Genomic DNA, 14,961 nt, shown 5'->3' on the forward strand with positions numbered 1-14,961 from the left:
CATGACACATTTTTTTCATTTAATTATTCATATAAAAGTTTTAATTGAAGGAAAAATATACACTGTTATAAATAATAATATTTCTTTGAATATCAATCAATATATTTGCACACTAAATAAATATATAAACGTATTAAGCAAAATAATTGATATTTTCCAAATTTTATTATGAAAGTATTGAAAAATTCGAATTTTTGTTTCACAAATATGACACATTTTTTTCATTTAATTATTCATATAAAATTTTTAATTGAAAGAAAAATATACACTGTCATAAATAATAATATTTCTTTAAATATCAATACATATAAATTAGAAAAAAGTATTTAATTTATGTACCATTTATTTAATTAAAAAATAGGCTTTAAATTTTTATATATTTTTTTAAATTTCCATTCATTTTTTTATATTATACAGTTTCATAATTCAATAAAAATATTTTATGGATTCTCATTAAATTTTAAATAAAATATTGTTAATATATGAAGCAATATTTTACATTTTCTCTCTCTAAACTATTTACTCTTTTATAAATTCAAGAAAAATTAATTTTAAATATATTTATTGATCTTCCTTCTTCTTTTTTACATTTAATTATTCAGATAAAATTTTTAATTTAAAGAAAAATATACATTGTTATAATGAATAATATTTTTTTAATAATCAACCAATATAAATTAGAAAAAATACTTAATTTAAGCACCATTTATTCAATTAAAAAATAAACAATTTTTTTAATATTACACAATTTATTAATTTAATTAAAAGATTTGGCAAAAATTAGTTTTTGCTCTAAAATTCTAGAATTCTTCTAGAATTCGAAGAAATATTTTAAATTATTTCTATCTCAATTATTTATTGTATAAATCTAAATAATTTTAATTAGGTTTCTAATATTAGTTATAATTATCTACTAATTACTTAGTTAATTAACAACCTTTTCAAACCCAATATTAAAAAAATACAAACAAAATAAAGAACGTTTCCATTTCATAAATCGAATTAAAGACGGTCCATAATCGAGTTATCATCTAACTAGAAGTTCCATCCGAAGTAAATGAAGTGCATAAAAATAAGGACGATAACAATACAAATAATTTAATATGGAAATAATGGAAAGGGTGGAAGGAATCCGGCTAAGCCCGTCGTCTTAATACACATCCTTCTAATTTCCTGGAGGGATAACCGAAGAAAGGGTGTCAATAGGGGGTTAAGATCTATCCTGGCACGAACCAGTTATACTTTATTAATAATACACAACTGCCTCCAGTACTTAGGTTGGAGTTACTGTGGGGGGTAGAACTTTAGTTGGGTACGGCTCTGGTAAATATTAATGATTATTAAGTACGGGACGGTGTGGTAAATTTTAGGTCGGGCTTTTTTCCAACACAAAAACTGTTATAATTCATTTTCAAGAGATGCTCCAGTGATTTTATGGATAATTGATTTTTCGCTTCGTTTCTTAAGATGCACCGACATTGTCTCGTTGTTGCGTTTACACGACATTCTATTAAAAAACAACAACAACCGCAGTGGGACAAATTTTGTCAATCATTTTGTACCACCGATACTCGATTTATATAAAATTGACACAGGAAATAAAGCTAAGCCCCCATTTTTGCACCGTCTAGTGGATTTATATCGAGTGTTTTATTTTATGCGTTCCTGTATGTTAGCGTCACTCCGATTTCCCGATCAATCAACCCCCTGCATCGGGAACGGAACGTATTGTGTTTGCGGTATGTACGGATTGATTTCACAGATCGCTGAGCCTATTTTCTATACATAATCAAATATTTTTTCGACTTTGACCGATTCGATACGTGAAACAGACATCCCTCAACTTTACCCCGTGCAATTCCCCGCGAAACTCCAAACTCCGTGGACCGGTGCGGGAGTCGGGGTGGTTAGTAACGACGATGTAACAGTGCACAGAAACGAAATTAGCACCCCACCCCAATGGCGAAGCAACGGTATCTGTGGACGTTGCGATTCTTCCAGTTAAAAATTTCATCTCTTAGATCTGACCGGGCGATAAAAAAATATTTGTGGGTTGTTGGTACGAATTTATTAGGGTCGGGCAGCTACTTGTGTTGGTGCGTCAATAAATTTCGTGTTATTTATGTAGTTGAGATAAAAGGGCCACATTATTACTAATGTCATAATCATATCCCAAACGTTTACCGTTAGAGTTAGAGGTAAAATTTGATGATCTCACAGCTATCGATCTCCGGGTGCTTTTTCTTTCCTTTCCGGGAAACCGGGAAGGACTAATACGGAATGCACGATGTATGTGTGTGTGTTCGGGGGGGTTCCCGATTCGGGATTAGGGTTGATTTGACGGGGGTGGGATCTAATGAACTTTATGATTACAGTGTATTTACCTACTTACCGCACACACACACACACATTGACTTGGGGCTCGAATCACGGTGATGAGCAATGACTTCGATTTTGGGAGGGTGGTGGCGAATTTGTCCGCAGCGAAACTGTCTCAGTCGCGGGCAAAAACAAAAAGTCCTTCCGGGGCAAATTTAAATTTAAATCACGAACTTCAAACACACACAAAAAAATGTGTATAAAGAAGGCAACGGGTGAAGAAAAAAATGTCCATAGATCAGGGAGCTTTACATGAGCAATGCATAAAATTTTATGCGTTTTTAAAATAAATGTATGGGGCATAAATAAGCGGAGCAGTAAAGCCATTTAAATGGTAGTCAAAGGAATGAGGAGCAGGAACAGTGGAAGTGTATTTGTAATCGTATTGTATTTTCGCCCGAACGAATTACTAATGTAATTCACATTTGTTTTTGTCGCACCCTTATTTCTTTCTTCGTTTCTGTTGTTGGGGTCGCGCTTATTCGCATTATCTCACAAAATTGCATTTTAAAACATGCCCGAACATATGTTTTTGATAAAAGGCATTTTTTCCATCATATCTATAATAAAGACGTATGATGGGATACAGATAAACTTCGTTATTTATTATGGCTGTGCGTCGTCCCTCGAATTGGTTGATTTTGGCTGTTACGATTATTTGCTGACCAAATTGAAGAAAATTGACTTACGTGTTCAGAGACCTCAGTTTTTTGTTAATTATTTATTGCTTAATTTTTCATATCTATGGCTTTTTCTGAAATATTAAGTATAATCAACAATTTATTGGCTAATTCTACAAATTTTTAGTTGTCCTCAGTTTTGATTTCCTCTTCAGAACTAAATCCTGTATTATGTAAAAAATATAAGGAGATAATTAGATGCTGTCCAATTCCTAATCATGTTCTCAGTTAATTTACAGTAGTGACCATAAGGTTCATACTAAAAATATGTCCAATTTTGACTTGCTTAGGATCACATTCACTGGACCACAGAATAGAAGAGAAAAGTAGTTTTTAGTGACGAATCTAAATTTAATTTAAAATGATGGTTCTGCTTACATAAAATTATGGTTATGCCTACAGTAAAACAAGGTGGTGGTTGAATTAAGCTATGGGGATGCTTCAATTCTTCTGGTGTAGTCCCCCTTAGACTGATTTATGTACAGGGATATATTAAACAACAATTTGCTTTCATATATTGAAGAAATGATGCTCTTAATAAATGTGTTTCAGCATGAAAACGATCCCAAACACAAATCCAAAATTGTGACGGATTGGTTAACAGTTATAATTTTATGTTAAAAGCTTATTCCTTAATTTCTACAAATTTTATAGAAGACTATTAGAAAAATTAATATCTTAAAAATAAACAGTTAAGAGAATTCTTAAGGTACATACATTTTAGGTCAATATATTGATCTTTTTTGGATATATTTAATGAGTATGATAAAATCTAATTAATAAAATTATCAATGTAACTGAAAAAAATATTATTTAATTGTCATAACGTTAAAATATTTAAGCTTTACATTAATAAAGCTTTTAAAAATATCTTCAAAAATGTTTTATTTTTAAAATAAACTATAAATATATAAATAAATAGTTATAATTTTATCTTAAAATTTTAATCCATAAAATCTACAAATTTGATAGAAGACTGTTTAAGAAAAATTAATAACTTAGAAATAAACAGTTAAGAGAATTCTTAGTACAAATATTTTAAGTCAATATATTGAGCTTTTCTGGATATATTTAATAAGTATAATAAAATATAATTTGAAAAAAATGTCAATGTAACTGAAAAAATATGATTTAATTTTCATAACTTTAAAATGGTTAAGCTTTAGGTTAATAAAGTTTTTAAAAAGTATCTTCAAAAATGTTTTATTTTTGGAATAAACTATGATTATAAAAACGTGATTAAAAAATTGGAATATTTATAATTTTATCATTAAAATTCAAATTAAAGTTCCCATATTTATGTCCAGTTCAATTCACAAAAAATATGTAACATTTTAAAGAATAAGAATATAGTAGTTTTTATAAAATTGTACAAAACAACAATAGTAAATTAAGATTATTTTAACAGGTTTCATTAAATATATCAGTTATGGCTAAAATATTGAAATTTCAAAATGTTTCTATAATAATGACCACTACCGTATGTGATATCCATTTGTTTTTGACAAAATTCATTCATTCAATGGTTGATTTATACAAGTTTAGTGTCTCTCACTCTCAACATCTTCTCCAAACTCACTGCGAATGTAATGATCCACTTCTGTTACTTTAAGATGATTTTTGCACTCATAAAGGAAATTATAAGACTTGAATACACCATTTTTAACCAAAAAATATTTTAAATAAATAAACAAATAACATAGTTAGAAAGAGAGAAATTATTATACTTCTTCCAGTGCCCAATATTTGGTAAAACTGAGCTTTGAACACTTAAGTCAGCATTCCTCTATCTGCTCCGCAAATAGTCATAACATCAATCACCAACAAATTTGGGACACACCATACCGTATTGCTCCTTGCCATTATGAATAAAACAAAGATCTTTACCAAGAGTAGTAGGTACATACGGTGGGGCGGTTTTTTCGCCTACCTGTTACCCTCCGGTGTGATGTATCAGGCAATTATATTTGTCAAAAGCTCCCTATCTGATGTTTGGACGCAGTGCACTCACTTCGACTTCTATGAAATGAAAACTGTTAAGAATTATGAATAGGTAAGTGACAGTTCTGGAAAAGATTTGACTAAATTTATTTTTACATGTGTTCACACTTCATACAGTTTGATGTCTTTGTTGTGCAAGGATGGGTTATCTAGATATACCTACTCGAGCCTAAATGGCACAGATTATGTTAACGATAACAAATTTTTGTCGTACTTTATTAATTTTAAGAAAACCTGGACTGTAGTTTAGGGATTCACCTTGTTTAAGTTGAAAATTTTGTATTAATTACACCGCCAAAATAGCCGTGAACTTTCTATACGTTCGTGTTGTTTCCTTTTTGATCTGGAACGGCGAATTTGGAGTGTAACTTTCTAAATTTACTACCTTGCATAAGTAATTTACCAAGAATTATTTGCCCTCATTAAATAAGTACATTTCAAGTGGCGAGCCCAAGAAGTAATAACTTCAGAAATGTGACAACATTACAGGTTAAATTTCCTGCAAGATAACGTAGTTCATATATCAAAATGTTGCGCTTAATTTATTACAGTCATTTAGTGTTTTTCATTTTAAACTTGCACCAGATAAAATTGATACGTTTTATTATTTGTTTAATTCGTCCAATCTACAAATAATTAAGCCATTTACATATTTTAATCGGTTAGCATATTTTCGAGGTGATAAAACAGGTCTTTCAATTTTATGATTTCTTATCAGACGAAGGAAAGTGGGCGACCCGTTCGTTTTTCTCGGGGGTGATATTAGAAATGGAACAATTCATTATAAGCGAAGGACATTAATAACGAGACTTTTGTTAATTCATTTTTATTATCATCAGAGGAGTAGTGATAGTAGTTCAGGTCCCTGCGAGGGTCGCTACGCTCACATAAATATTCCTGTCATGTTCTTTGAGGAGATAACTTTTGCATTACGTCTTTGACGTACTTTTTTCGTCTTTTATTATTTCGTGCGGCTGGAAATCATTGGCGGCCAAGGTGCGACTGTTCAAACCAAGGAAAAAAATAACGTGATTTTCTTGAAACTTTCCTAATTACATGCAACTAAATTATTAATGAACAGGGATGGGATTCGTTTGAAACCAGAAATGTTTTTTCAATTTTTTAACATTTATAATGGAAAAGGTGGTTTTTCATCATAAACATAACACGTAAATAATTTTAAAATATGAATTCTTTCAACGAAATTTTTAATAAGTCACCTCAAGACTCAGAAAAGATAAATTAGAAAGATTAGAAAATCTAATTCATAAAAATATGATTTATTTTTTTACACTAAAATATTTAAGCTCTACTTTAATTAAGCTTTTAAAAAGTATATTCAAAGGGTTTTATTTTTAGAATAAACTATAAATATAAAAAATGTAATTAAAAAATTTGAATTATATTATTTATATATTATAAAAGCTTAATCCTTAAAATCTACAAATTTGATAGAAGACTTTTTAAGAAAAATTAATATCTTAAAAATAAACATTTAGGAGAATTCTTAAGGTATAAACAGTTTAGGTCAATATATTGAGTCTTTTTGGATAATATCTAATTAATAAAAATGTCAATGTAACTGAAAAAATAATGATTTAATTTTCATAACATTAAAATATTTAAGCTTTACCTTAACTTTTAAAAAGTGTCTTAAGAAATGTTTTATTTTTAGAATAAACTATAAATATAAACAATATGATTAAAAAATGGAATGGTTATAATTTTATCTTAAAAGTTTAATCTTTAATTTCTACAAATTTGATAGAAGACTATTTAAGAAAAATTAATATCTTACAAATAAACAGTTAAGAGAATTCTTAAGGTACAAACATTTTAAGTCAATATATTGAGCCTTTTTTGATATATTTTAATAAGTATAATAAAATCTAATTAATAAAAATATCAAAGTAAATGAAAAAAATACAATTTAATTGTCATAACATTAAAATATTTAAGCTTTACATTAATAAAGCTTTTAAAAAGTATCTTCAAAATGTTTTATTTTTAGAATAAACTATAAATATAAAAAATGTGATTAAAAAAATATAATAGTTATAATTTTATTTTAAAATCTTAATTCATAAAATCTACAAATTTGGTAGAAAACTGTTTAAGAAAAATTAATATCTCAAAAATAAACAGTTAAGAGAATTTTTAAGGTACAAACATTTTAAGTCAATATATTGAGCCTTTTTTGATATATTTTAATAAGTATAATAAAATCTAATTAATAAAAATCAATTTAACTGAAAAAAATACAATTTAATTGTCATAACATTAAAATATTTAAGCTTTACATTAATAAAGCTTTTAAAAAGTATTTTCAAAAATGTTTTATTATTAGAATAAACTATAGATATAAAAACTGTGATTAAAATAATGTAATAGTTATAATTTTATTTTAAAATCTTAATTCTTAAAATCTACAAATTTGATAGAAAACTGTGTAAAAAAATAATATCATAAAAATAAACAGTTAAGAGAATGGTTAAGGTACAAACATTTTAGGTCAATATATTGAGCTTTTTTGGATATATTTAATAAGTATAATAAAATTTAATTAATAAAAATATCAATGTAACTAAAAAAAATACAATTTAATTGTCATAACATTAAAATATTTAAGCTTTACATTAATAGAACTTTTAAAAAGTATGTTCAAAAATGTTTTATTTTTACAATAAACTATATAAATAAAAAATGTAATTAAAAAATTGGAATAATTATAATTTTATCTTAAAAGTTTAACCCTTAAAATCTACAAAATTAATACAAAACTGTGTAAAAAAATAATATCATAAAAGTAAACATTTAAGAGAGTTCTTTAGGTACAAACATTTTAGATCAATATATTGATATATTTAATAAGCATAATAAAATCTAATTAATAAAATTATCAATGTAACTGAAAAAAAATACGATTTAATTGACATAACGTTAAAATATTTAAGCTTTACTTAATAGAGCTTTTAAAAAGTATGTTCAAAAATGTTTTATTATTAGAATAAACTATACAATAACTATAAAATGTAATTAAAAATTGAAATAGTTATAATTTTATCTTAAAAGCTTAATAATAAAATTTACAAATTTGACAGAAGACTGTTTAAGATAAATTAATAACTTAGATATAAACAGTTAAGAGAATTCTTAAGGTACAAACATTTTAGGTCAATATTTTGGATATATTTAATAGGTATAATAAAATTTAATTAATAAAAATACATAAATATAACTGAAAAGAAAATTTAATATTCATAACATAAGCTTTACGTTAATAAAGCTTTTAAAAAACATTTTCCCCCTTAAATTTAAACGAACAATTCCAAAGCACCAAATACAAAAAAAAAAAAATACATAAAGGTGCGTTTAAAAATCGAAAACATGCCGCCACACACGTACGTATCGATTTTCACTCCATAAAAGCCGAAACGAATGGAGTGCTCAATGGAGCGTCGCTCATAAATAAAAAAGGGTATCGCACCGAAATCTGGGCATGTAATATGACAAAATTTTAAGTAAGTTTATTGTCTCCCAAATCAAACTTCCACCTTCCCGATTTTACATTCTGCGGGGTTCCGGCGCCCCTCCGGGGACCGATGCCTCAAAGGCCAATTTTTTATTTCCGCCGCGGAGCGTTAATATATGTGCAAATGTATCCCGATTGTTTTATAAAATCTACTGCGGGGATTCGTGTGTGTGTGTTTTTTTTATTTCTGCTCTGCTTTCGCCCCGGAATATATTCAAACGCGAAATCCTCCGGATCTGTTTACAAGTGCACGAAGGAATTTGTCCGTGAATACGTTTTAACGGCGGGACCTGTTTAACTTACACGGGACGTTTTTGCGAACGGGGGGAGCTTTAAAGTTAACTTACGTTAACAGATGACAGTTTCGAACGGTGCATGACAAAAATCCAATACACCCGAGCTTTTCAGTTTTACTGTCCGATCCTAATCTATGAATTTATACTGGCGGGGTAATACGGGCACGAAAAATAATGATCACCTACATGCAAATAAATTATTGGGCACAGCCTTATTCGAATTAGAGTTCCTGACGCAAAATTACCCACACTGACTCATTTTATTTATATATTTTTTCGGTGGATTCCGACGTTTTACATAAATTGCCCATATGTAGACACATATGGTGTGTAAATCCCTTCCTGAATTATTTCGAAAGAAAGAAATAATCCTCAATTGGCCCTAACGAATCCTATTGAATACGACGACGTATAGATTTACTAATCAATACTGGGGTGAATCCCAATACCCCTTGTATTATTTCAACTCCGAAGGAATTTCAACGTATGGCCCAAAAAAAATGCCAACAGAAGAATCTAGATAAAACGAAATTAACTATCTAAAAATTGAAATTAGTGTTAAGATAAATCCTAGGGGATAAATTAATAACCTTACAAAATTGGCGGACCCTTCTATCTAGAACGAATGTATTACATAAACGGGGTTGCTTGGGTTCTTGTTAGACTTGTAATTAGAATATCTTAATTTGTATCTAAGCTATCAGCTTGACCCTGTGCCTTTAATGTATTCATTTCGTGATAGTACATGCAGTTATTCCGTCTCCCGAAAGTCTTTTCGCTCGGCCTTTTATATTTCATTTTTCGTGTCCACTGCGTTTAAGGGTTAATTAAAAAATTTGCTCAAATTACTTTCTCTACAATGTTATATTAATCAGATTTATTTTTATTCATTGCTCACAATTTTGAAGCTTTGTTTTTAAATATTTATTTATCAAAGCCCTCAAATTTTATTGACCTTTATGATTTTTTATATTAAATTTTAGTTAGAAAGAAAACAAATCTATATTTAAAATAATGTCATTAAAGTCTCGTTATGAATTCACAAACTCACATTTTTTTTTTAATTTATTACAAATATATTTTAAGATTTTAAAATACTATTTAATTTTTTTTAATTGATATTTAAGTTTTTGATTTATAAATAAATGTAAATATTAAAAAATATTAAAAATAGTTTCCTTTTTAAATAATTTTTTAATATATTAAAAATAAAATAATTTACATAATCAATTTAAAAAGAAAGCAAATTAAAATTTAGTATAATTTTAACGAAAAAGAAATGAAATTTCAAATTTTTAATTCAACCACAATTTAGCATAATTTATTTATAAATAATTATTTAAATATTTAATTTTAAATTTATCACAATCTTGTTTCCTTTGATAAATCATTGTAAATATTAAAACATACTGAAAAATAGTTTTTTTTTTTAAAATAATTCATTTAATATTTTGATATGTTTTGATAACCAGTTTATTATAATAGTATAATTTAAACAAAAAAAATTCCATTTTTTTTTTTGTCTTTAATTTTTAAATGATTTTAAATATTATAAAATTACTAAAAATAGTTCTTTTAATAGTTTATTTAATATTGTATTAAAGTATTTAATTTTTATAATTGAACAAAAAAATGACCTTGTAAATTTTAAATTTATAATTTAAAATAATTTATTTATAATTGAATGTAATCATTAAAATAAAATTAAAAAAAATTGCTCATTTATTTTTAAATTTTTTAATTTTTTTATTTAAATCAATAACAATTTTATATAATTTATTGATAAATGATTGTAAATATTAAAAAATACTAAACATTATTTTTTTTTAATATTGTAATATAATAAAAATTAAAATAATTGTGATAACCAGTTTAAAATTAAAATATAGTATAAATTTTATTTAAACAAAAAAAAAAATATTTCTCAAATTATTTTTAAAATTGGCATTAAGTTTTTAATTCAAAAATTATTGTAAATATCAAATAATTCCAAAAAAATGTTTTTTTTTTAATAATTTATTTAATATTGTATTATTTTAATTTTAATATTTTAAAGAAAAAATATATTTCAATTTCTTTTAATTGACATTTAATTTTAGATATTAAAAAATATTAAAAATTAGTTTTTAGAATTTTTAATTTAATCTCAATTTTACTTAATTTATTAATAATTATTATTTGGTATTAATACTCATATGATTGTAAATATTAAAAAATACTAAAATATAGTTTTTTTTTTTAAATAATTTATTTAATATTGTAATAAAAATTTTGATTTTTATAATTTAAACAAAAAAAAAATGTTTTTTTATTATTATTTTAAAATTGACATTTAAGTTTTTGATTTATAATTGATTGTAAATATTAAAAAACACTAAAAAATTATTATTTTTAAATAATTTATTTAATATTGTATAAAAATAAAATAATTTTGATGAGTTCAAATAAAAAATAAATATTATAATTATTAAAAAAAAATATTAAAAATATTGATTTTTCAGAATTTTTAAAAATTATATAATAATATTTAAATAAAAATATATATATTTTTTCAATTGATATTAATTTTTTATTTTATAAATGAATGTAAATATTAAAACATATTAAAAAGTAGTTATTTCTTAACTAATTTATTTAATATTGTATTACAAATTTTAATTTTTATAATAAAAAATTGATTTTTCAACTGACATTTAAGTTTTTGATTTATGGTATAATTGATTGTAAACATTAAAAAACAGTAAAAAATAGTTTTTTTTTAATAAATTAATAAATATTAAAAATAATTTTAATAGTAAGTTTAAACATAAAATAAAATTAAATAATAAAATAAAATTTTATAATTAAAAATGATTGTAATTTTTATAAAATATTGTTTTTCTAGATTTTTTAAAAAATAATTAATTCATCAATTTATTGACAATTGTAATATTAAACAAAAAAAAAAATTTTCAAATTTTTAAAAATTGACATTTAAATTTTCAGTTCAATCACAATTTAACATAATTTATTTATTTGTAAGTATTAAAAAATACTAAAAAAATATTCATTGGATTAAAATTAAAATAATTGTGATAACCAGTTTAAAAATAAATAAGGAACATTAAAACAATTGATTTTTAATAAGTTTAATTAAAAATGTTTGTTATTATCTAAGAAATAAAATTTCTCGTAAACTTTGATTTCTTAGATTTGATGATAGTAATTAATTTGTTTTGAATTCATAAAATGAATGACTGGAAGCAAGTAAACTTTTCAGTAAGCCGCTCAGTGCACAATCCCTGACCATAAGATAAATATTTAAGCATCGACGCCCCCGTGTGGGACCATTAGGACGCATAATTAAAGAGAGCGGATTAGCGAGAGAAGGTACACCGAGGTGTTATCTAAGGCATATAACTTCGTAATCAGTGTATAATTGAAAGGAAATCGAGCAAGTATGGTAGTTAATAGAGCAAATAACCGCAAGGCCTCGGGGTAATGCAGATTTAGGGCCCGTGTGCACCACTAAACTTGTGCCTCTAGGCATTGATAAACTGTGACTCTCCAATGAAATCCAATTGTCTGAAGATATAACTGTTTCACAAATTACCTGTTTTTGCACTTAATTTCACTTCTGCCAATTTAGTGCACCCCCGAACCGTAATTTTGCCGTCGAGTATCTCGAATAATCGCTGCCATTAATGGCTATATCAAAATAAATTTTCGATAGTTTTATTTTATGGCAACGGGAAGTTTTAAATGCAATTAGGTTCTGTTAATTCGCATAAATTTATTTATTATTCACTGACGATATTTCATCCTGTTTGTGTATGCACATATTTTAGTTTATAAATTTTTATTTCGTTTTATTTCTAACGGTACTTTTCTTTGCTATTGCTATTTGGCCATTGCGCCACTAAAGGTTTGTAATAAATATTAATTGGTACAAACCCAACTATTTATTTTTTTAATAACATCTCATATAATAAATATAAAGTAGATGTGGCTGACAAAGAAGTAGCCAAATAAATATATACGTCTACTGGATCACTTGTACAAATAAAAAAATGAGTTAAAATCAAAAAAGGCTCAACAATCTGTATACTAAACAAGTTTATTTTTTACATATAAAATTAATTGGAATATGTTTGACAGAATATTTTAAAAATAAAGTAGATGTGACTGTAAAATAAGTAGTCAAATAATATAAACATCTACTATATTACTCACAAAAATAAAGTGATAAAACGATTCAAAATTAAAAATGGCTCAACAATTCATAATTAAACAAGTTAATTATTTAAATATAAAATTAATTAAGATACTATAGTATATATAAAATATGTAGTCAAATAACAGACACATCTAGTTTATCTCTTATAAAACTAAAGAAATAAAATGATTAAAAATTAAAAATGGCTCAATAATCCATATATTAAACAAGTTTATCATTCTTTACATATAAAATTAATTGAGATATAATAGATTTTTAACAGAATATTTTAAAAATAAAATAGATGTGACTGAAATAAGTATTAAAATAAAAGAAATATATATTAAATCACTAATAAAAATAAAGAAATGAAGTCTTAAAATGAGTTAAAATTAAAAATGGCTCAATAATTCATATATTAAACAAGTTAATTATTCTTTAAATATAAAATTAATTGAGATGCTATAGATTTTTAACAGAATATTTTAAAAATAAAGTAGATGTGACTGTAAAATAAGTAGTCAAATAACAGAAACATCTAGTTTATCACTAATAAAACTAAAGAAATAAAGTGATAAAATGAGTTAAAATTAATTGAGATATTATAAATGTTTAACAGAATATTTTAAAAATAAAGTAGATGTGACTGGAGAAAATAGTAAAATAATAGAAATATCTAATGTATCACTAATAAAAATAAAGAAATGAAGTGTTAAAATGAGTTAAAATTAAAATGGCTCAACAATTCATATATTAAACAAGTTTACCATTCTTTATATATAAAATTAATTGAGATATTATAGATTTTTAACAGAATATTTTAAAAATAAAGTAGATGTGACTGAAATAAGTAGTAAAATAATAGAAATATCTATTATATCACTAAAAAAAATAAAGAAATGAAGTGTTAAAATGAGTTAAAATTAAAAATGGCTCAACAATCCATATATTAAACAAGTTTATTATTCTTTACATATAAAATGAATTGGTATATTAAAGATTTTTAACAGAATATTTTAAAAATAAAGTGTTAAAATAAGTTAAAATTAAAAATGGCCAACAATCCATATATTAAATAAGTTTATTATTCTTTAAATATAAAATTAATTCAGATATTTTAGATTTTTAACAGAAAATTTTAAAAATAAATGTAAAATAAGTAGTCAAATAACAGAAACATTTAGTTTATCACTAATAAAACTAAAGAAATAAAGTGATAAAATGAGTTAAAATTAAAAATGGCTCAACAATCCATCTACTAAACAAGTTTATCATTCTTTAAATATAAAATTAATTGAGATATTTTAGATTTTTAACAAAATATTTTAAAAATAAAGTAAATGTGATTGAAGTAAGTAGTAAAATAATAGAAGTATCTATTATATCACTCATAAAAATAAAGAGATGAAGTGTTAAAGTGAGTAAATTGGTCAATAATCCATATATTAAACAAGTTTATTATTCTTTACATATAAAATTAATTGGAATATTATAGGTTTTTAATAGAATATTTTAAAAATAAAGTAGATGTGACTGTAAAATAAATAGTCAAATAATAGAAACATCTACTATATCACTAATAAAAATAAAGAAGTGGTGTTAAAATGAGTTATGGTTCAACAATCCATATATTACACAAGTTTATTATTCTGTACATATAAAATTATATATATATATATATATATATATATATATATATATATATATATATATATATATATATATATATATATTAACACAAGCTAAGAAATAAAATGTTAAAATGAATTGAAATTATAAATGGCTCAGCAATTTATATAATAAAGTTTATTTATTATTTACATAAAAAAATAATTGGGGCTATATATATAGAGAAAATTTTAAGCATAAAAATGACGT

The 14,961-nt window shown here is 24.5% G+C and overlaps 1 protein-coding gene and 1 long non-coding RNA gene across 8 annotated transcripts in view; one reads left to right on the forward strand and one right to left on the reverse strand.

Annotated features, from left to right (window-relative positions):
* Window positions 1–14,961, reverse strand: part of LOC126264273 (uncharacterized) — a 240,268-nt gene that overhangs the window by 192,270 nt on the left and 33,037 nt on the right. The window lies entirely within an intron of this gene.
* Window positions 1–14,961, forward strand: part of LOC109600247 (protein trachealess) — a 101,500-nt gene that overhangs the window by 62,324 nt on the left and 24,215 nt on the right. The gene's annotated exons all lie outside the window — the stretch shown is intronic.

The sequence above is a fragment of the Aethina tumida genome, chromosome 1 (genome assembly GCF_024364675.1).
Source record: "Aethina tumida isolate Nest 87 chromosome 1, icAetTumi1.1, whole genome shotgun sequence".
Lineage (NCBI taxonomy): Eukaryota > Metazoa > Arthropoda > Insecta > Coleoptera > Nitidulidae > Aethina > Aethina tumida.